Genomic DNA, 22959 nt, shown 5'->3' with positions numbered 1-22959 from the left:
AACTTGGTGCCTGCCTTCCTAAAGGCTACAGTGTTGTGGAAGAACTGAACACGTAGGGCAAATTTGCCTTGGGTACAGATAATATAATAGCTCTACTCAATTGGATACTTTGGAGATATAATTTTATTAAGTCCTCATTACAGTCCTAAAACATAGACATTTTTCCTCCCTATTCTTTGCTAGAGAAAACGGAAGCAGGTTAAGGACGGCCTGTCCAGGGTGGGTAGAATGTGTGCCTCAGGCTCCTGCACCCCAGAGCCCATGTTTTACTGCTGCCTTCCCTCCCCATGTGGGCCTGGGCATTGTACCTAATGTGCAGCCCGGGGGCTCAACTCTGCCCGTTCAACAGCCTAGGAAACTAGGGCTCAGAAGCCCATATTTGAAAAAGGGGGTCAGTTAAGAACAAACAAGCCAAACTAGAATTAGGACCCACGGGTTCTTACTTCCAGTCCAAAGTTCTCTCCACTCTGACTGCAAAATAAGGACTTTCTTTCACTGGCCTAGAAAAAATTGCTTCATTTCCACCTTCCTGCGTCACAGAGGAAGCCACTCAAGCAGATGCAAATGCTGGTTCTCATCCTCTCCGTGTCCGCTGCAGGAGGGTCCTGCGGTCCAGGAACAGCTAACATGCCTGGTGGTCAAGGGCATCCGTGCTGCGGGACCTGCCCTACCCTGATAGCAGGGAGCAGGTGCTGGAGGGCACCCTGCCCCAGGGCCCTCTCCTTTTCAGTGTGAAGGAGGCTAGGAGGCACACTGTTGTGGCTTTGGAAGGAGAAGGCAATGAGAAAACACTCACACACACACACACACACACACACACACACACACACACACACTGCAGCTCAGTAACCACCCCCCCTTTGAACGCACAGCGCTATACCCCCGCCAGCTCAGTAACCACCCGCCCTTTGAACGCACAGCGCTATACCCCTGCCAGCTCAGTAACCACCCGCCCTTTGAACGCACAGCGCTATACCCCCGCCAGCTCAGTAACCACCCGCCCTTTGAACGCACAGCGCTATACCCCCGCCTTAATGGCGTCGGCTGGCTACCTGCTTGCACTGGCCCCTCTCTCCCTCCTGGTACATTAACGATGCTTGGAAAAAGCTTTGGGGACAGTCTCCGGCCCTGAACTTCAGAGGAGAAAATGAAGTCCTTGTCTGCAGGACTTTCGGTGGTAGATGGGCAGGCAGTTCAGAGACTTGAAAGGGTGAGCAGCATTCCTTCCCTCGGGGTGGTGCCGGCCTTGCCCCTCTCCTGTCCCGGGCCTGGCACGAGGGGCGGCACTGGGCACGGAGGAGCCGCGTCAGGGTGGCTGGCCCCTGTCCTCCAGCAGTAGGAAAACCAGCAACTGTTCTGGCTCCTCCTCCCAAGGGCAGCCTCTGGGTGCCCAGCCGCAGAGGACGGGGGAGGGCAAGGGAGAAGGGCCAGCGGACAAGAAAGAACTTCATCTACCCAAAACTTGACGTGGAAAAAAGGCAGAGTGAGCCTCACACCCCTGCCCACGCTGGAGGGCACGCGCAGGGCAGGGCAGGGGGTCATCGGACGGACACGTGGACTCCACTTAGGTTGGCATGACCTCCCCATTGAAAACATAATAGCTTTCGACTTTTATAAATATCAGGGGTGATTTGTATAGCATTTCACGTGGCGTGCCAGGGAATTGAACCTGAGAAAGCCCGAGCTCGGAACGGCTGCCGAATGTCATGGGCGCTTTGGGAGGGAGAGTCATGTGCTGCTGTTTGTACAGTCAATTCACCAGCATAGACTTACTCTTGACCTCATTTCATGCTGCTACTATAATGGCATGTTTGATGCCTAATATAGAGTTTTATTTTCCAAGCCCAGGGCTCTTGGCTCTGTTGGAGCTGCTTGCTGTGGCGTAGGGAAGGACAACCCAGCTGTCACCTGCTGGCCCAGACAAACCATCCTTCTGCACCGTTCACCCTAGTGGCGCCCAGGGTCCCTCTGGGCTCCTTCTGGATGGACCCCCAGTGCTTCTTTTTAATTAATAAATTTTGTTGGGTTTTTTTTTTTTTTTTGAGTGATTTTAGATTTACAGCAAAATTGAGTGGAAAGTAGAGAGACTCCCATGTACCCTCTGCTCCCCACCCCACCCCAACTCCCCCACTGTGAACATCCCCCATCAGAGTGGCGTATTTGTTACAACTGATGAAACTACATTGACACATCATTATCACGCAAAGTTTATGTTAACGGGTCATTCTTGTTGTAAATTCTCTGGGCTTTGATAAATGTATAGTGATGTGCATCCACCATTGTATCATACAGAAGAGTTTCACTGCGCTACAGATCCTCTTTGCTCTGCCCATCCATCACCCCAGTGCTTTTTATGTGAAGCATTGCTGCTTTGAGAGGTTTGGCTCTCTTGGGATTGGAGAGAAAAATTGACCCGAGGTTGATTTGGGGTTAGAAAAGGTTGAAGCTCATTCACTCAATAGACATCTTGAGCATCTGCTTTGTGCTGGACATTGATGCTGGGTCCTGGAATAGGGATACAGCAGCGAACAGGACTGGTCCCCGCCTTCACCAACCTCCCATCGTAGTGGAAATGATGAACGTTATTGTGTGACAGCCGCATGGTATTTGGAAAAACAATAATGAATTAGGAGAAAGGAGAACTGAGTTCTTATCCTGGCTCTGTCACAGGCTTGCTTTATGACATGGGACAAATTGCTTTGTTTCTCTGCCTCTCTCAAATGTGGGGAGTGGGAATTAGGTAAGAAAAATTGCTGTTTGAGGGGTTCCACGGTTCCAAGCACAGCCTGAGATTCCAATCTTGTATGGATGGTCTACATTTTTCTCAACTTTAACATATTTGTAAACTATGATTAATATGATCTTTGGACGTTTACAGTTTCTGTCTCTCACCAGTTAGCAAGCATTTCTTTCATTTTATTTAGATGCTTATTCAATAAAAAATTAAATGCAAACTGTGTGTGAAGGAGATTAAAGGTGAAGATCTTTTGCCTTTTAAAAACTATTCCAGAAGTTTGAGGGGAATGATAGTGTTTTGATCTTTTTTTAAATCATGATGATATTTTTAATTGAAAATTTCAAATATACAGAAAAATTACAGATTACTAAAAGAAATTCCCATATATATCCTTCACCTAGATTTGCCAATTAACATTTTTCCATATCTTTTATTTTTCTCTTTTTCACACACACACACACACACACACACACACACACACACACACCCTAAAGAGAAAAATAAAGCAATATCTCTATCGTCTGTCTATCTTTCTATCATGTACATCTAATTTTTTGAACAATGGTGATAAATTATTTAAAATTTTCAGACCAAATGTGATAGTGTTTTGATCTTTGAGGACTGTTGTTCAGAACGTGCACTGTGCTGGCACTGGTGCTTTTATACATTATCTGATAGAGCCAGCATCACCCCGCTAAGAGGCAGGTTCACTGCCTGTATCACTGCTGAGGAGTCGCCGGCTCAGAGAGGTTTAAGTAACATGACTCGTTCAGTGGAAGGACTGGGATTCAAGTTCAGGGCCCCCGGTGGTGAGTCTGATGGGACTTTGGGGTCACCTGTCATCCTCCTGTTCAGAGTTACCCCTTCCCTTTCACGTGGTCCTCATGCCAGATCCCCCATGATCAGCTCCAGCCCCCAACCCTGGGTTCCCACTCACCTCTCCTCCCTCCCATCCCCACCCCCCGTCTGTGTCTCCTTTATCTTTTCAACTCCTACCCCTTCCTCTCTGGCTGTGCTCCCTTCTCCCTCATGACACCATGGCTGCCCAATGACAGAAAGGAGTTAATAAAAACCAATGTGTAACTGAAACTTGAAAAGCCATAAATCGCCTTGTTTTTTCTAGGATGTTGGTAGCATTTTGATTTAATAGTTGGACAAACACAAGGGCCTATTTTATTCAGAGTTTACAGGCCTCAAGGCTGTTATTCCTCCAAATTTAATAGCATTGAAATTGCAGGGTTTGCTATAATTTGCCTATCGCTTTCTGCTCCACCATTGATGTTTATTGTCAGCGGGATGGAATCTCAATCCGACTCACTTAGATAACATGTCTGTTAAACATTTAGATAATTGTACCATCATTAACTTGTCACATTATTTTAGAGATTCAAAACAGAAGCAGGGTAAGTAGAGGTACTAAGGGGGGTGGGAGGGAAGGAGGAGGAGGAAGAGAAAATCTCTCCTGAGTTAAACAACCAGGAGATGAGAGAGTTGATTTCACACCCTTGACATTTCATCGGAGGTGTCTGAGTAAGGAGGGGTGTGCTGTAGAGCTGGGCTGGCAACCCAGGGCAGGCCACCCCTGTGACAGCGCCACAGATGCTCAGAGACCCTCGGTGTTTCATGCCCAGCTTTGGCCTTCATGCACCAAAGATCAATTATTTTAGCTTCCCTTAGAGATGCTGATTGCAACATTATATGTAATTACAAAGCATTGAGAACAACCTACATGTCCAAAGGTAAGGACTCTGTTAATTATGGTACCTGCAGGGAAAGATGTCCACGACGTTTTGTGTGATAAAAGGTGGGTAGGGAAAAAGGCTGTATAGTGTGATCTTCTTTAATATAAAATACGGAAGCCATCCTGTAAGATTCTATAAGGCTCTATACCTATTAACTGTGATTGTCTTTAGAGAATGGGATTACAGAGCAAAGCAGGTTTTACCTTCTGCTTTATCTATTTCTGAATAATAATAATTAGTATTTATTTTCTTTATTGTTATGTAATAATAATTATATTATTTATTGGCATGTATTACTTATATAATTTTTAAAATTAAGGTCACATTATAAATAATAAAAATATTACCTTTGAGCCTCATTCTTTCCATGGAGGAGGATTTCTAAATACAAAAGGCTACAAGTGCAAGTAAATGGGTTTTGAGGAAGATATAGGACGTTAATATCTCAGCTACGCTGGTAGGCGCCTCAAGTCTCCCACTGTTAAGACAGGTAACTGCCAGATGGAGAGCTCGGTACCCTGGGAGGCCTGTGCCAGCGCTCACGGGTCACAACCACTGTCTCTGTTTACAAGGGCCTGGCACAGGAAGTGGGTAGCAGGAGAGATTTTCATCACACCTAAGTGAAGACTGAGGTCACACCTGGAGGGGTGACCCAGGCCAGGGATCAGTAGGAATGAACTCCCATTCCTCAGAGGGGAGATTCTGGGAGCAGCTAAATGTCAACACTAGTGACATCCAGAGCTTGGCATCCAGAACTGCCCCTCGGAAATTCTATGGTATATGCCCTCTGGTCCCATGGGGGTGACAGGTGTGACCAGTTCTATCCATCTGGCTTTGGACACCATGTTAGCTCCTGCATCCGCAGGGCGTGCTCTGTGACTTGGGCAAGAGAACCCACTATTGCCTCTTCTCATGGCTGTGCACACCCAGGGACTCTGGAAATAGGGGAAAATGCACAAGTCAAAAAACAAGGGTTAGGGGCTTCCCTGGTGGCGCAGTGGTTGAGAGTCTGCCTGCCAATGCAGGGGACACGGGTTCGAGCCCTGGTCTGGGAGGATCCCACATGCCGCGGAGCAACAGGGCCCGTGAGCCACAACTACTGAGCCTGCGCGTCTGGAGCCTGTGCTCCGCAACAAGAGAGGCCACGATAGTGAGAGGCCCGCGCACCGCGATGAAGAGTGGCCCCCGCTCGCCGCAACTAGAGAAAGCCCTCGCACAGAAACGAAGACCCAGCACAGCTAAAAATAAATTAATTAATTAAAAACAAAAAAAAAAAAACAAGGGTTACGCGCACTGCAACAAAGAGTAGCCCCTGCTCGCCGCAACTAGAGAAAGCCCACGTGTGGCAACGAAGACCCAACACAGCAATCAATCAATCAGTCAATCAATAAACAAGGGTTAATGTTTCCCTGATTGTACTGTAAATAATGCAGATATTTGGGGGTGGGAGGGACAAACAACGTAAATATTTTATTGACTGTAGGCTAAATAATATATATATTTAGAAAAACAGCTTAAATATTTCATATGCTACAGCACAGATTTTTGCTTAGAGGATGAACAGGGCTGGTGGAGCCCATGGGGTAAAGATGGCAGCGCTATGGCCCCCGGGGTGCAGGGGCAGAGGAGTTGCAATAAAAGTACGTGTGTGGGATTGGGGATCAACACGGACCCACAGCTGTCAGTTTCTTGGAACCCAAGTAGTTGAAAGTCTCAGATTTTTCAAACCATCTTTTAAATATCCTGTACTTTTTTTTTTTTTTTTGATATGTGAGGGAGACAAATGACAAGCTAATAATGAGAATTTATCAATACTTTTAAAAAGCAGCTTCCAGCCCAGGAGAATTGAAAACACCCATCCACACAAAAACGTGTACAATGTTCATAGCAGCATTATTTAAAACAGCCAAAAAACAGAAACTGGAACCCAACTGTCCATCAGCTGATGAATGGGTAGGCAAAATGTGGTATATTTGCATGATAGAATATTACCCAGCCATAAAAAGGAATGAAGTGCAGTTACATGCTACACCATGGATGAATATTGAAACCGACATGAAAGAAGCCAGGCACAAAAGGCTATATATTGTATGATTCCATTTATGCAAAATGTTCAGAATAGGCAGATCTACAGAAACAGCAGATTAGTAGTTGCTAGAGGCTGAGCGGAGGGAAAATAGAGAGTGACAAGTAATGGGTATGGAGTTTCTTTTTTGGGGTGATGAAAATGTTCTGGAGTTAGTGTTCATGATGGTTGTACAACTTTCTGAGTACATTAAAAACCATTGGATTGTGTATTTTATAAGGGTGTGTTTCATACTTTATGAATTATATCTCCACTAAAATGAAAAGCAACTTCCAGGTCTGTTGTTGTGTTTTACAGACTCAGCCCAATCCCCTTTACCTGCTGCATCCCAGGATTTTCTAGATAAGTAGCAGTTTGCAGAATAGTGACCGTTCAGACAATGCAAGAGGCTGTGGTGCCTTTGGAATCATTCTGTTCACAGAAGGCAGCTCAGAGATCCCCTCCCCTCGTGCCTCCATTTTCAGAACCGGGAAGGAAGGGAGAAAGAAAGAATCGGGTCAGGACCCTCGACAGGTGAAGGATGTGAATCTGACATCCGTAGTCAGGAGGAGACTGGGAGTTGCCGTGTGTTGCAGATCTCCAGAACAACAGCCAGACCTTCTCATGCCTGGGAGGAGTCACTCTGACCAAAGACAGGACATGGATAGCATGGACCCAGGCAGCCTGTTTTAAGAAAAGAATCACACAAGTAATATTTGTGCTCCGTATGGGGAAATTAGAAGATACATGTACACAAAAGAAATGTGTCTCCTGTAGTCCCACCGTCTTTTTCTGTTTTGTTTTAAACAACATTGGGGCAATAATATGCAATGCATGCCATTTTGTAATCCGTTGCTTGCATGCCAACAAACCTGCATCTTGATGATTATTGTAATGCTTCTCTAGTATTCTCCCCTACCCCCATGTTTTTCTGTAAGCCCTGATGTGCCTTACTTTGTGCACTGGGATGCCCCCTTTGCCCTCCATGCTTTGGCAGGGGGGGGTGGGGAGCCAGCCCCCATACGTGAAGGAGCTTCCGGGGGCTGCTGGCGGGAGAAGTGTCTAACAAAGATGCAGCACGTTATCACCTCTTACCTATCGCGTCTTCTGTCAACAAGATGAACTGGGCTGGCCAGGCACTTCTGCAGCAGCTGTTTACTTGGCCATTCCAGGCAAGCTTGAGATGCTGGGAACATAGCCAGTCCTCACATTTGATCTTCTTAGAAGCTGTTTGCCTTTGGTTTTCTCCAGCCTTGCAAATGGCCAGTCGCCCTGGGCAGGATCTGGGCAGGTAATTTACCTTCTCTACTAACTTAACGGATGGCACTGCCTGGGGGCTGGGCAGACCAAAGAAAATCTAGGCATCGATTTATTTGCCAAGTTAAAGCCCAGAGTGAAGTAGCAAGGTAATTAAGCACCTCCATACGTTAAGTGTCCCAGGCCTAACTAGAGAAGATTTCCTATCAAAGAAGAGCCCCAAACAGGTGTTAGGAAAAAGGCTTTTCTTTTGGCATTTCCTTCTCTGAGCATTAGGAAAAGTTACCTAACGGAGGGATTGCAGGTTTGGGTCAGATGAAATGTTCCCTGCCCCCACTAGGAGAAGATCCATTACAGATTGGAAATGACTTTGTCTCTAAGTGCCCATTGTCAGATGGGATGCACATTCCCCTCAACCAAACAAATATAAAATGCTTCCAGCCTCAGCCTCGGATTTTCTATTACTGTTTCACAGGACTCCAGAGAGTTTTAAGATAGCAATTTGATTAAGCTTATGGGGAAGATCCCATCAGATAACATTCTTTTTCTGCAGGTGGAGATAATGTGTTCAAGTATTAAGTATGTTTTAAAGGTAATTATCTTTTCCATATTCATTTTAGTTACAGGAATTGAAAAGGGGGAGACTTTGCATCTGAAAGCTGCCCCTTGGGCCCTGGAGTCGCTCTGACTTCTCTCCTCTGGGAAACACACTTGAGGTTTATGACAAATGAAGGAGCACCAAGTGTTTCTCTGTTTTGAAATGACTTGGGATCCCCTGTCTCCAGAGAGGTTGTCTGGAAGGCGGGGTCTTGGCCACTGCCCTCACCAGGCTCCCTGTCCTGGGATGCTGTCTGGGCTCCCCATCTTGAGCTCCCGGATGTTGGAAGGGGGCCTGGCTGCTGCTCAGAAAGAGGACTTGGCCTCATCCAACCGTGAGTCATAGTGTTACAGCCCCACCTTCCAAAATAGAACCTTGGAATCACCATTGACATATATTAGGCCCAGTTTGGGGGTATTCAAATTGGAAGAGGCTAATTCAAGGTCTCGATTCTAACATTTGTAGTCTTCAGAACTGGGGCAAGAGGCATTAAGGAGGGAGATCCTGAGCCTCAGAGAGGTTCAGTGATTTGCTCAGGATCACACAGCAAGTTAGAGAGACATACTGTGTGGGCTAGAACCCCAGGAATCCTGGTCTTGGACCACTCCTCCTGTCCCCCAGGATATCTACAACTCTGCCATCTCCAGAAAATAATCCTCTTCCCTTTTCCTGGAAGTCTCCAGAGTAGGAGATTCTGTCCACGTGGCCTTCATTGGTTATCCATTTGTCAGGGTCTGCACTGAGAGCTGCCAGGGCGTCTGAAGGTCTAAGAAGAGCAAGCACAGTGCAGGTGCCCTGGACTTCCTCAGACCTCACTCGCCTGCCAGCGCTAGTGTTCTAAGAGCTTTTTGCAAAATAGAAAAATCAGACCCGAATCCTACCTTCAGAAAGCTAACCATTGCTAGGGGGGAAAACATAGGTGTATCTTAAAAGGTAATGAATGATACAAGGCACTTGAATAAGATACGTACCGTGGGGATCCAGGGGTGGCGATGGGAGTATCTCTCATCCCAGCGTCTACCTGAAATCCTGTCTGCTGCAGCCAGAAACCCGTAGTTCCTGCACACAGTATCCCCCATGTTACATCCCTTCTCTGCCTGATCGCCCAGGAGCACGTGATTAGACTGCAGCTCGCTGGTCTGAAGGCAGCTGACTCTGGGAAAGGACCCCAGGTGATAGGTTTATCATCTAAGACCCGGATGGTGACATGCAGAGCCCCATTGTCTCCAGATCCCTGACCCAGTTCTGTCAGATAGAGGTGGCAGTGGAGGATAGGTGAGAAGTTGGTGGATCCAGCCTGGGTTTAGGGCTTGGCCTCATGCACTATAGCTCAGGGAAGGATGGCTCTGGCATCTGAAATGCACACCCAGTGTTGCCTCTCCCATGCTTATCCTTCAGAAGATCCTCATTGTCTTACACCAGCTACACATGAAAATCATTTGGAGGAGCTTTTTAAAAAAATAGCAAGAAAGGGCTCCCATCCCAAACCAGCTGAATCAGAATCTCCGGCATGGGGCCCAGGCATGGATGTTTTCTAAAGCTCCCCAGGATATTCACATGTAAAACCAAGGTTGAGAACTTCTGGATGTGATAAGATCAGACTCCACTGCTTGGCCCAGAAAGTGCCTCCAATCAGTCTCAGGCCATCTCATGCTACCACCTGCAGTGTGTTCATCCTGAGTCACTTATAATTTCCTATTCTCTCCTTGCTGGTTTTCTTCTCCATGTATCTTCCCCTAAAATCCCAGACTTTCTTGTGTCTTGTCTGCCTAGACCATTTCTTCTCAGCTCCATTGTTTATGTTACGTAAATGTTTCTGTCTGCCCCCCACCCCGCTCCCCACCCCGATTCTTATGTTGAAGGCCTAACCTCCAATGTGATGGTATTTGGAGGCGGAACCTTGGGCAGGTTTAAATGAGGTCATGAGGATGGAGCCCCCATAATGGGATTGGTATCCTTATAAGAGGAGGAAGAGACTAGAGCTCTCTCTCCCCTGCTATGTGAGGACACAGATAGAAGGCGACCACCTGCAAGCCAGGGAGAGCCCTCACCAGAAATCCAGCCATGCCAGCATGCTGATCTCGGACTTCCAGCTTCCAGAACTGTGAGAAATAAATGTCTGTTGGTTAGGCCGCTCAGTCATAGCATTTTGCTATAGCAGCCCGAGCAGACTGAGACAGTGTCCTTCTCTGTCACACCTTTCCCCCAGACAAGCAGTGGAAAGTGTCTCCTTCTTTTCGTCTCCTGCACCACGGACCTACCCCACTTGTAGCATTTGGCCATCTTGCGCCTCCACGTGTTAGGGGCAGGGCGTCTGAACCATCTTTGGGTCCCTGGACGCTTTGACTCAATAAATATTCGTTGTATGGTTAACCAAAAGCAGTGAAGGGAGCTTCCTGGTTAGAAGCAGGAAAGGGGAATCTGTTCTTGTCTGAATTCATGTTTCTGCTCTTCGCTTGACAACTGTATGGCCTTGGACAAGTCACTCAACCTCTGCAGGTCTCAGATTCCTTACCTGAAGAATGAGAACTCCATACTTGCCCCATTTACCTCAAAGAGGGGTGTGAGGCCCAGAATGATCTTAGGAAGAAGTGACGTCCTTGTAAGGTGAAAGGCACAATTCACATTTAAGGTACTGTTATAATTGTGACATCTCTTGAGACCCTTGGGGGCTATGGTTTCTGCCCTTCGGATACCCAGTCTGTGCCCACTGCACCAAATCCTCCCCCCCGCCAGCTCTTCCTGACCTTTTCCTTCCCTGGCTTCCTCTTTTGCACCTGCCGTGCTCTGCCTTGCACGTGCGTGAATACTGTATGAAAGCACGTCAAATACTATTATCATATATTTTGAATTACAGAGAAAATAATGAGGGAAGAAGGCTGGCCCATCCAGTGATTAAGTATTCAGTGTAACACGATGGGCAGCAGTTAGAGGGAGAGGTATCCTAGGATTTTTGACTAAATATGAGCTGAATGGGTCAATGAGACAGATTCCACGTGCAAGCCATCCCAGATCCATAATCTCTAGTGTGGAGAAAGTTCCAGAAGGAACCTTAACTCTGTCATTTCTTCCTCATTCATCCCATGTGATTGGAGCACCAAGCACGGGCATGGGTGCCAGCATCCGAGGATAGGCCGCCTCACCTACCCCCCCAGGAGCTTGCAGGCAAGAGGAGGGCTGTGACAGGCATTTCCGGGAGCGCAGGAGGGCAGGTGTCCAGCTCTGATGAGGGCAGAGGGCAGGCAAGGCTTGGAGGCAGGAGGAGGTGCTCAGCCTGAGTTTTCTTCTCATGCTGCTTTAGGGTAAATTTACCTTGTGGGGTTGGCACCTGAGTTGCTCACCACGTCTCATAGCATAAACCTTCGTGTGTAGGCTTGCAGACGCAGGCTTTACTAATCCCCTTCCTTTCTTGGTCTCCTGTCTCTGAGGTTGGTGGTGTCTGGCATTTGTGGAGGGAAGAAGGATATAAAAGGGCAAGACAGGAGACCCCGGTGGCTGGATTCAGAGCCGCCGCCTTCCGGGACCCCGCAGAGGCCCCTCTCCCTGGACCCTTCAGCTCGAGAAAACCATTGTGCTCCGTCCTGGCCTCTGACCCCGAGGCTCTGGGAAGCAGCAGGTTGTTGACACTTGCACGGTCATTTCTTGCAGGGCCATTGCTTCCCTTGGGAGCTCCCCTCTCTGCCTTAGGGTGGTGACTGCTCCCTCAGCCAGGAAGGGGGCAGTGAAGGAGGAGGGAAATGAGCTCCCGGTCAGAGTGGGAGGAACAGAGGGGACACCTCCACGGCAGCCGCCACTTCCAGGCAGCCCCCCAGGTTGCGTCCACGTACGTTCCTCTCTCACCTGCCAGTTCAGTGGTACCCCCTCCCTGGGGGGGGAGGCAGCTTCGAGGAAATGCATCCAGGAGACATGTTTCTGGCCCGAATTCCTTCTGGCCTTTTGTTGTGGGTCTCTGGTTTGTTGGGGAGCCCCGTATTTCTTCATGGAAGGGTGCCTGTCTGTATGTCTCCTTGCGGTCACAACAACAAAGACTATTTCTAGCCCTGGTGTTGCTGCTTATTAGAAGCAAGACTCTGGGCAAGTCGCTTGCCCTTTTAGACGGTCAGCTTCTGCATTGGTAGGAAGGGGTCCAAAAAACCCACTTACCGACGGGGCTGCTGTGAACCTCAGTGAAATAATATGAATGGAGTGCTCGGTTCCCTGTGAAGCAAATGTCTGGTGTCTTGTTACGGTTTCTCTCAGAACCAGAGTTTGCTGGCAGTTTGCATGTGTGATTCTCACAGTTTTTCTCCCCCTCTTCTTTCTTGGGTATCTCAGGAAGCATTATTCAGAAGAGGGTGGAGCTGGACAGAGGGACGGTTACATTTTTTAAGTGCCACTTTGCATTCCTTTCACCTCGTCTTAATAATAAATAACTCTGACCCAGCGAACAGAACCTGGGATGTTCTGTCCAAATAAATGCAAGAATGTCTCCAACAGCCAGGCGCCCCCATTTGGTGGGCTTGCTCAGGAGCATTTCTCCAACCATGAGAAAAGCCCTCTTGCTAAGCTACAGAAAAATCTCCCCTGTGCTTTAATTCTGGAAGAAGCGGATTAGTGTGGCCATATTTAACCTTTGACCCTGACACAAAAGCATTATCAAAATTAGTCACCAAGAGGCTCTGTCTTCCTTTCCCTGCCCCCCACCTCCCTGTTTGCCGGGGCTGGTTTAGGACCTTGGTAAACCCCTCTGAGCAAAAGCAAAGGTTCAGAAGACCATTGTTGCCTTAGAGACAGACATCTGGGCCTGGCGCTGGCTGTCCAAGCTCGTGGGGTCCAAGGTGAGCTAAAGGGCAGAGCTGAGAATCTTGCACTACAGTGGGGGTCAGAATTTATGAGCTGGATTGAAAAACTCTTTCTCCTCTGGAACCAGTTCTCGGCTATCTTGGAAATTGAACACCATTCAGATGATCTATTGATTTTTAGACCCACATTCGTCAGAACTTTTTTAATGCCTCTTTCCATCCAGCTGCTGTATGATCTTGAAGTACTGGTTGATCTAAAGGCTTGATTTCCAACATTTCCCCCTTCCAGGCAGAAATCCATGGACTTGGAGGTTGGAGCAGAGTGGGTATCTCGACCTGAGTCATTTCTCTGGGTGTAAATCCCTCCCTGTCATTTAGCCACTAAATGGGCAACTTATTTGAACTCTGAGCTCCACTTCCTCATCTATAAAATGGGCACATTCATGACAGTGCCTACCTCCTAGAGTTATTTTTGAGGATAGATAATAGGATACATGTGAAGAGCCTAGAATGGTGTATGGCACCTCAGTGCACTCTCTAAGTGTTTACAGACATTAGCTACTGCTATTCCTGTTGTCATCAGTATTATTACTGATTCTTCATCACTTCCCCAGGCCCTGCATCGCTCCTGTCACACACACCCATCCCTCCCAGTCCCCAGCACACTGGGGTTTGATGGGTGACCTGCCCCATTTGTGGGTCCTCTAACCTAGCTTCCTTTGCAGTTATTTTCAGAGTCCCCTCTCAGATGGGGGGGGCGGTGGGTGAGGACCGGCTTCATTTCATACCAGAAGTCCAACTTTCAGTGGGGGATTGGGAGGGAAAAGCGCTTTATAAGCTTGCGATGAAAGCTGTAAAACGAGATGGTCAAGGATCTGGCCGGGCCCGGTTCAGGATTATGGCCGGCCCCTGGAATGCCGAGGGGGCCTCTCGTAAGAAGCCAGTGTCTATTTACAGTGTATCTCTCATAAACCCCGGCGCTGGGGCGAGGGCAGGGGGACTCGCCCTCCTGGCATGTGATTGATTATCTGGTATTTATGCCATTGAGGACTTGTCAGCGGTTTGGGGTCAAAGGGTCATCTCATGTGTCTTGCCGCCAATCCACCTCCTTTTGTACAGTGCGGACTGGGGGAGCCGTGCACAAAACAGCTTTTTCTTTGCCTTGGGAAAAGGGGGAGGGGGTGGGGGGGAGTGTCAATGAAATTTTTTTTCAACCTTTTCTGAATAGTGTCTTTTTAATTCTAAAGAACTTTTAATTAAAAGTAGCAGGAAAATTCATCTTGAGAAGGTTTAACTTACCTTAACAGACACTTTTGTGTCCCGAGAAGCTGGGAGTGACTTTGAAAAAAAAAAAAAAAGAAAGAAAGAAAGAAAGGAAAGGGTTTTGTTGTGTCTCTCCCCCTCCCCAGACACGTTCAAGGATCACTGGAGTTTCCTTGCACTCCCTGCCTAAGTGTGGCCCCAGCTTGGGCAAGCAGGAAGGAAAGAGGTGGTCCTTCAACTGTAGCATAGCTGTAAAAACCTAGAAAGGGACTTCAGTCCCTCTGCTGCCATGTTCCCCTGTTTCAGGTGAGGAAACGGAGCCTCAGCAGGTGGAAAGACTTACTCAGAGTCACGTAGCTGGTTGGTTGTAGGGTCTGGTATTGGGCTCCGCTCTCCTGGCCCTCCTTCTGCTACTCCTTGTAGCACGTGGAGTTGCTTCTCGAAGTTTCGGATGCCAAGTAAAGATAACGTGATGTTACTCTTGTTGCTTTTATTACTTATCTGTTTGTTTGGCCACACCACGCGGCTTGCGGGATCTTAGTTCCCCGACCAGGGATCGAACCCCGGGCCCCCGGAAGTGTAAGCGTGGAGTCCTAACCACTGGACCGCCAGGGAATTCTCTGTTGTTGCTTTTAAATCCTAGATATTTGAGACTTGGGGGCCACTCCTAGGTTCCTTGGGCTGGAGGAATGCCCCGGCCTCTGAATAGACAGTGTGTGCTCACATGGCACAAAAGAGTGACTCCGTGGCCCCCTTCCTGCAAATCTACAGAGAGAGGGGCTCTGTGTCCTCTGCTTGGTAGAAAATAGCAGCATCCCTCCCCCGAGTCCTTGTCTCTCTGATGGTCTGGAGGTCCTTCTGAACAGTTAGTTTTCCCCCGAGCTGAGCTCAGGAGTGGCCTGAGTGGAGTGTCTCTCTCCATCCACCCGTGGTGAGAGGGGCCACCCAGAGCTGGGACAGGCCAGGACACCTCGTTGTATGTACCGTGCTGCTCTGCTGTGGCCTCCCTGCCGCAGGGGAGCGTTTAACCCTCGAAGTCTTACCTAGGCGACTTACCTGGTGATGCCCCAGGACAGTGAAGACAGACGTTACTGGGGCACCCTGCGTGTGCCTCTCAGCTCATCAAACAACGCTGGAAAGCCAGGCAGAGAAATTATTTGCCTAGAGTAGTTATTTGTGGGAGTCACATGAAACTCCTGTCGCCATATTCCTGATTTTGTCCTTCTCGCGCCCACTTTAAAAAATACAATGCAAAGAATTGTCTTCTCAGGAGTTGCTTTAGAAATCCCAATTCCTTTCTATTCCCTTCTTTCCTATTCCAGTTAAATTAGTGAATGCTAATTTGGGCTGGTGGGGCACCACTGTGAGGAAGATACTAAAATGGTGTGAGACCCGGTTCTTGCTCGTGAGAGGAGAAACCAGCATTTACCGAATTCTTATAGAATTTGCTGAGTGCCAGGCACTGTGCTAATGCTTAACTTCGATCACTTTGTTTAGTCCTTGTATCAACTTTTCAAGGTGAACATTCTTGTTTCCAGATGAGGAAGACATGAACAACTTTCCCTGGGGTATATATCTGATAACCATTATAGCTAAAACTGATTGAACATTTGCTTTATGCCGGGTAGTTCTAAATACTTTAAACACATGATCTTCTTCGATCTATGTAAAACCGCTGTGAAGTAGGTACTGTTACCATCCTGGTTTTACAGAGTCTGAAACAGGAACCGAGGAGTTAGGTAACTTGCCCAAGGTTACACAGCAGTAGTTAAGTGGCCAAGCTGGATTTGAGCCCCAGCGATTGGCTACAGAGTTCATCCTTAAACCGCGTTAACCACTCTGATTCTTTAGGTCTCAGAGCTGGGCTGGAACGCAGGGTTTCAGATGCCAGCGCTCATGTTGTTGTTTTTTTCCCACTATCCTAACATAAATTTGCTGGGTGACACTATATAGACATATATAAATCAACCAGAGACCAGCAGAAGGTCACTGTGTAATCAGATGCCAGCCTGGGTGGTGCATGGAGAGGAATTTAGAGGAAGATTATGTTAACGAGGATACACCGAGTCTCCTCTCTGGGCTCCCATAGTAAGGGCGCTGTGCCTTATTCATCGCTCCATTGCCAGACCTAACCCAGGGCTGGTACACGTTAGCTCTTCTGTAAATGCCGATTGAATTACTAGGAAAGACTGAGTAGGGGAGGTGGGGTTGAAATGAATGTGTTTTAGGAAATTATGCTGATAACTATCTCCCTTTCATTGTGTGCTGACCAGGTACCAGCGACTCTGCTAGGTATATTATTTATTTATTTATTTTAATATTTATTTATTTTTTATTTTTGCCTGTGTTGGGTCTTCGTTTCTGTGCAAGGGCTTTCTCCAGTTGCGGCGAGCGGAGGCCACTCTTCATCGCGGTGCGTGGGCCTCTCACTATCGCGGCCTCTCCCGTTGCGGAGCACAGGCTCCAGACGCGCAGGCTCAGTAGTTGTGGCTCACGGGCCCAGTCGCTCCGCGGCATGTGGGATCTTCCCAGACCAGGGCTTGAACCCGTATCCCCTGCATTGGCAGGCAGATTCCCAACCACTGCGCCACCAGGGAAGCCCCCTAGGTATATTATTTATGCTGCGCTTTAACCCTTACAACAGCTCTCTGGCTATTATTATCCCCAGAGTGAACTGAGGCTGAACAGAGAGGCTCTGTATCTTGACCGAGAATTCAAAGCCTTTTCTCCCCAGGATTTCAAAATCCATTTCCTTTCCCAAGGCCAAGAAAAAGTTACAAGCAAAGGGGAAAAAAGCAGAAGTGAGTGAGGAAGACTGCAGAGAGACTGCTCAGTTGGCACTGGGGACCTGGAATGCCAGCGGGGGAGAGCATGTCCTCTTTTTTTTCTGCTCGTGGTTGGGAGTTGCCTCTTTGATACAAGCATATCTAGATCTATGAAGTTTAACTGTGTCCAGTTAATTGAATTTATAATTCAGCACCCAAATGCTGAAAAGAATTGTCTTTTATGTTCCTTAATGAGTGCTATAAAAACAAGTGGTGCGTCTAATTTTATGAATGATCCTTTATGACTTACCTGATAACTAGTAGTTGTTCAACACAAAGGACTCATAACTCAGTCCGGGCCTAAGACGGCTGCCTGCAGTAAGAGAACTTGTTTTAAAGTTGCCATCTTGTTCCTCTTGAGTGGCCTTGGAATTCAGCTGTTCCCTCGTCCACTATCTCCTCCGGTAGAGGATGGGGCTCAGGTTCCTCATTCTGGGGGATTGTGGAGAAGGGTTACCTGGCCTGCCAGCCCGAGATGACCGAGAACTCTCACCTCTCCCAGTTGGCTCCTACCAAGAAGGGGAAGGGAACAACATGACGGCCCATCCCAGTCTCTCTCTACTGGCAGATATTGAGTCCACTTAGTTGTTGCCAGCTGTGCTAAGGAAGAGAATAGAAACATAGAGAAAGAGGTACACGGGCTGTAAAAAGGAATTTCTTTTATCTTCACCCTACAACAAAGACAATGAGCCTGGAAAAAAAAATAAGGAGAAGAAACTTCGGTTAGACGCTGGTGAGAACTTCCTGAACTGAAAAGACGTTCTCAAAAGCGACTGCGGCATCTCCATCTCTAGAGTGTGCACACATACATGTGCTGTTCGTTTTTTATAGTTTTTCAACATTTTTTATTTTTTAGAAGTTGCATTTAAATGATTTTGTGATTACACACCTTAAGAGTAATAGATGTTGGCCACAAAATTCAAGCATCCTCCATGAATAGAACTGAAGAAGGGTTGGCTACTCCCATCTGGTAAGTCAGAGGCAGGGGGCTGGACTCAGTGGCCAGTGCCCTGCCCATGGTGCTAACCCAGAACAGGAAGGGCTTTGGGAGTGAAGTCCTTGAACAGAGCAGCCAGGGTGGGGGTGTGGGTACGTCATGAAGGAAGGCCAAGATAAGGGTGTGGTTTCCATTGCTTATCACCTTTCCCACTTTATCTCAAGTAAGAACAAGGTAAGAACAGGCCCTGCAGCCCTGAGTGAACCTTTCCATGCGGCTGCTGAGCTGGGAAGAGGACACTCCTCCCTGTCTCCCCACACCCCTCTCCCTTGTACACACTGCGCCTGTAAAGGCTGCAGCTTTAGTATGTTGGGTGTGGGGACAAATGCAAAAGAAGTCCCTGATCTGGGCGCTGATGACTTCCTAGCAGAGCGAGGGATGGAGTGGGGACATTTGTTGCCATGATTTGAGTCTTACCTCAGCTGGCCTTGTGCCCGGGCTGTCTGGTGGGCCTTCCTTCCTCTTGTCCCCGCCTTCCCTCCCTTGCCCCACCCTCACCAGGCTGATGAATTGCTCTTGGAGTCAGTAGTGGCTCTGACTTGGCTGTTACCTTCGGTCTGAAGGAGTCTGGGCGAAAGGATAGGGAGAATTATTGCTCCAGCCCCACGTTTGGAGACTGATGAACTTTGGCAGGGGAATGCCCACCCAGCTGGTCTGGAAGAACCTGTTTGGGCCCCAGAGAAACCTGAGAAAACTGGGTGCTAGCAGCCTAAAAACACGTACACTGAAGGCAGCCTAGAGCACACACGTTCCCTCCGCTTAAGAGCCGGAGATGAAGGATGTGTGAAGCATCACTGCCCCTTCCCTGTACCAAATCCAGATTCTCACTGAGCTGGCATGTCACTAAAGGACCGCCCACCCCCGACCCCGAGCCCGCCCCGCTCCTAGAATTTTCAGAAGCAAAACAGCTGGCCATTCATTCATTCAGCATTCATTGAGTGCCTACTATGTGCTAAATGCTGGGGATACAAGGATTGGTAACTCCTGGTGTCTTGATTCAGGGAACTCAGAGGTGGGAAGACAGACACGTAAGCAGGTAATCATAACAGACAATGCTGGGTGCAGTGATGGAGACGTTTGTACAGGGGGTACTGTGGGCACCCGGAGGAAGGGTGCACCGTAGATACCCAGGAGACAGATAAGACTTCCTGGAGAAGAAGACATCATAAGGTTTAAAGAAGAAGTAGAAATTAGCCAAGATGAAGGGAGAGCTGGACAGAAGAAATAGCCACGCGTGCTCGGAAACGGTGGTGGTATGGCCTAAGCATCACATCTGAGACAGATGGGGCAGGTGAGGTTGGAGGGGAAGGCAGGCCCAGACCACAGAGGTCTTGCTCGGCTGTCTTAAGGAGCCTCGATTTTATCTGTAGGTGATGGAGGGTCCTGGGAAGCCTTTAAATGGAAGTTACAAGATCAGATCAGTTTGCAGTAGGCCACTCTGGCAGTTGTGTGAGGGAAGGTCTCGGAGAGACGGGCTGTGTTCAGGAGGCTCTCGCGGGAATCCTGGTGGGGATGCTGGTGTCTGGGACGAGGCAGTGCCTTTCTGGGAGGACAAGGAGGGGACACGTATGGGAAGGTCTTAGGTACTCCAGCATTCGCCAGATTGGGATGCGGGAGCGGCGGACAAGAAGCCTCTGGGATGGCACCCAGGCATCTAGGCTGGGTGACAGAGTGGGTGATGGTGCTGACAACTGAGACAGAGATCCAGGAAGGGGGGCGGGATTGGGAGTAGAGGGTCTGGGTTTCGGGCTTGGACACGTTGAGTAGAAGTGCCTGTGGAATATCCTGGGGGCACTTGGATTTATGGATTTTGCGCTCAGAACAGAAGTCTGGCTGGAGGCGTGGTTAGTAGCTTCTGAGGGTCACTGAGACTAGGAGAGGAGAGTTCCCAGGGACAGACTGGGAGGAGGGGGCATCATGAGCTGAACACCGTGAGGGCAAAAGGCCCCGTTTAGCTGAGGAGGGCCTCAGCCCCCGACAGCCTCAGGCTTCGCAGGAAGAAGCATGGGCCTGGGCTGCAGAGGGCCGTCTCTGGAGGGCCCTCCAGGCGTGGCCTCTGCAGGGATTCCCATAGACAAGCGGTGAGGAGGAGCTCCAGGGGCCCCGCACCTGGCATTCTCGAACCCCAGGGAGCTCCCTTGGCCTGGGGCGGGAGAGAAGAGGCCGTCAGGCTGAAGGAATAATCTCGGAACTGCTGGGGCCTTAAGGGGTGACAGGTCTCCCCTCCTGCTCCCGGGGGTGGGACGTTCAGTCCTCCGTCCAGTTCTGGAAGGTTCTCAGACCAGGCCTTGCCCTGCTGCACAGCCCTTCCTGGAAGTCTCGTCCGGGTGAACCCTTAGAGCTGGTCCTGCTGCCCCACGCCCCATCCCTTTGCACGTGTGTCTCTTTTCTGAGGTTTATGATGCTTGGTTGTGTCTCATTTTCTAGAGGGAATATAAGCACCCTGACTTCCTTCCAGAGGAAGCCAAGAACATGGCCCCATTTGGGTTTGACCTTCCCTAAAACCCCGACCTCCACTTTCCCTCTCCCACACCGATCCCTGAATGAACATTTCACTGGGGATGTGGGTCCCACTTTCCCTCAATGCCCTCCTCTGGTGGCTTGGCATTTTGGGACCAGCTGCCAGAGTGATTGACATAAAGCCAATCTATAAATAAAGTCTTTTTCTTGTCTCATAAAGACTTTGAGGTTGAGTTTGCCTTCAAGGTCAAGATCAGACCTTTCTAAATAAACACATATCAAAGGATCATTAGCAAAGCAGCACTGTTAAATTGAGATATTAACTTCTGTCAACTGCTAGCTTCTTTTTTGTTCTGTAACTCATGACTGCAGTAGGTTTTTATTATTTTGTCCTTAGGCAGTAGCATCTGGCTTCTGTAGAGACTGTAAAAATTAAAAAGCAACACAAATCATTGCGAGAGAAAAGCACTAAATCCAATGATAAGAATTTAAAATGAAAATGTTTCAGTGCTTTTATATTCTGCAAAACATGAAATGAATGAGTTTGCTGCCTGTTGCCATAAACCTAACCCAGCTAATTGTCTGCTTGAGTTTTTTCCTGTCTCCTTTGCTCATCACCATCAATTCTGCCTTGGCACGAGGCGAGACATAAACTGAAAGCCGTGTGTGTGTGTGTGGGTGTGTGTGTGTATGGAGTGGTAACGTTGGGGCAAAGTGACAGAATGCACTGAGACCCGCCTCATCTGAATGGCAGAGACAAGAATGGGGGTTGTGTGTAGTGGGAACTGGAGTGGGGAATGAGAATTGGAGATTTGCATGTCCCCATGGACCAGAATTCTCTTTTTAATTCACTCTCTCTAGTTAAGCACTAAAAACGAAACAACAAAACCACCATGACAGAACCCACAGGTCACAAACATCAACAGCATCTTGTAGCATCCAAGTGAAATTCTATTGATAAAAAGGAATTTATTTCCTGAGCAGGTATATGATGTTGGATTAGGGGTCTGAACAGGTGCTGGCTCCTTCCCATCCCAGAGAAACCCAGGCCCTCCCTTGGGTAGAGTGCCGGGAGGCGGGATGAGGCTGCATTTGAAACTCTTTAAAATTCAGCCCGAAGATTCAGGGTTTCTGTGTTGGGGGTCATTCATTCTTACTGCAGAATCGAGCTGTGACACTGGACCTCGCTATTGCTAGGCCATAAGGGAGATCAAAATAGAAGATTGTTTTTCTTCCCTGCTCTGGAGTAAATGTAGCTTAACACCATAATGGAAAAAAATACATGTATAACTGAGTCACTTTGCTGTACAGCAGAAATTAACACGTTGTGAATCAACTGTACTTCAATAAAATTTAAAAAAGAAAAAGAAAAGAAAAAATAGATACGATGCTTCCTATGTTAAACAGCTAGAGGACAATTTAAGGCAGATGTGGGTAAGGATGTGACGGTATTGGACAAGCCACACGTCCAAGCGCTGGGGAGCATGTGGGTTCTCAGAACAGAGTGGGGCCAGTTCCAGGAGAGCTTTTAGGACATGAGTTGCTAATGGACATGAGAGCTAATTCTCAAGTCCATCTGGCTTGGGGCCTGGGAGCCCTGGGCATCCTGGGGTGAGCATTGTTGGGGGAGTTTATCCCCATGTCCAAACAGGGCACTGGGGGCCAGGAGAGTTGGGGGGGGGAGCTTTTCATCCAGCCTGTCCCAGTTTGACTGCTGGACCCACAGGCACGAGGGCGGAGCTCTTTGTCCTGGACGAACTTCTCCAGCCTAGGGAGAGGTGAGAAAAGGGAGCCAGTCCTTGGCCTCCGTCAAAGGGAATGAAGGAAAGTGTGAAGATTAGGGGATGGAGGGGTCGAGTTAAGAGGGTATGACTAATACGGCTGGTCATTCAGATAGGAGAGCACATTGTTCTCCGAGCCCAGATGGTCCTTGGAATAAATCAGCTCAGGCAGAAGCAGACTTCCAGGACAAGACGTTGGAGCAACTGCTTGCCTGCAATTCTACAGCGACATAACCCAGGCCCCGGCCCGGAATAGCAGACATTCATATCTCTGCTGTGGGTGTGGGAATAGGGGGCGTGTGTGTGTATATGAAAATATGTCATTTTATAGCGTCTTAAAGAAGAGTGTATGAGTCCGTGTTCTGAGGGGCAGACGTTGGGAGACTTCACGTGGAACCTGATTCCTTCTCGACCTTACATTCCAATCTTGAGAGTTTTATCAGTCGTAATGCT

The 22959-nt window shown here is 48.4% G+C and overlaps 1 protein-coding gene across 3 annotated transcripts in view; it reads left to right on the top strand.

The window, feature by feature from the left end:
• Positions 1–22959, top strand: part of ZBTB16 (zinc finger and BTB domain containing 16) — a 178597-nt gene that overhangs the window by 139664 nt on the left and 15974 nt on the right. The gene's annotated exons all lie outside the window — the stretch shown is intronic.

Source organism: Balaenoptera musculus, chromosome 8 (genome assembly GCF_009873245.2).
Source record: "Balaenoptera musculus isolate JJ_BM4_2016_0621 chromosome 8, mBalMus1.pri.v3, whole genome shotgun sequence".
Classification (NCBI taxonomy): domain Eukaryota; kingdom Metazoa; phylum Chordata; class Mammalia; order Artiodactyla; family Balaenopteridae; genus Balaenoptera; species Balaenoptera musculus.
This window is presented reverse-complemented; position numbering and strand designations above follow the sequence as displayed.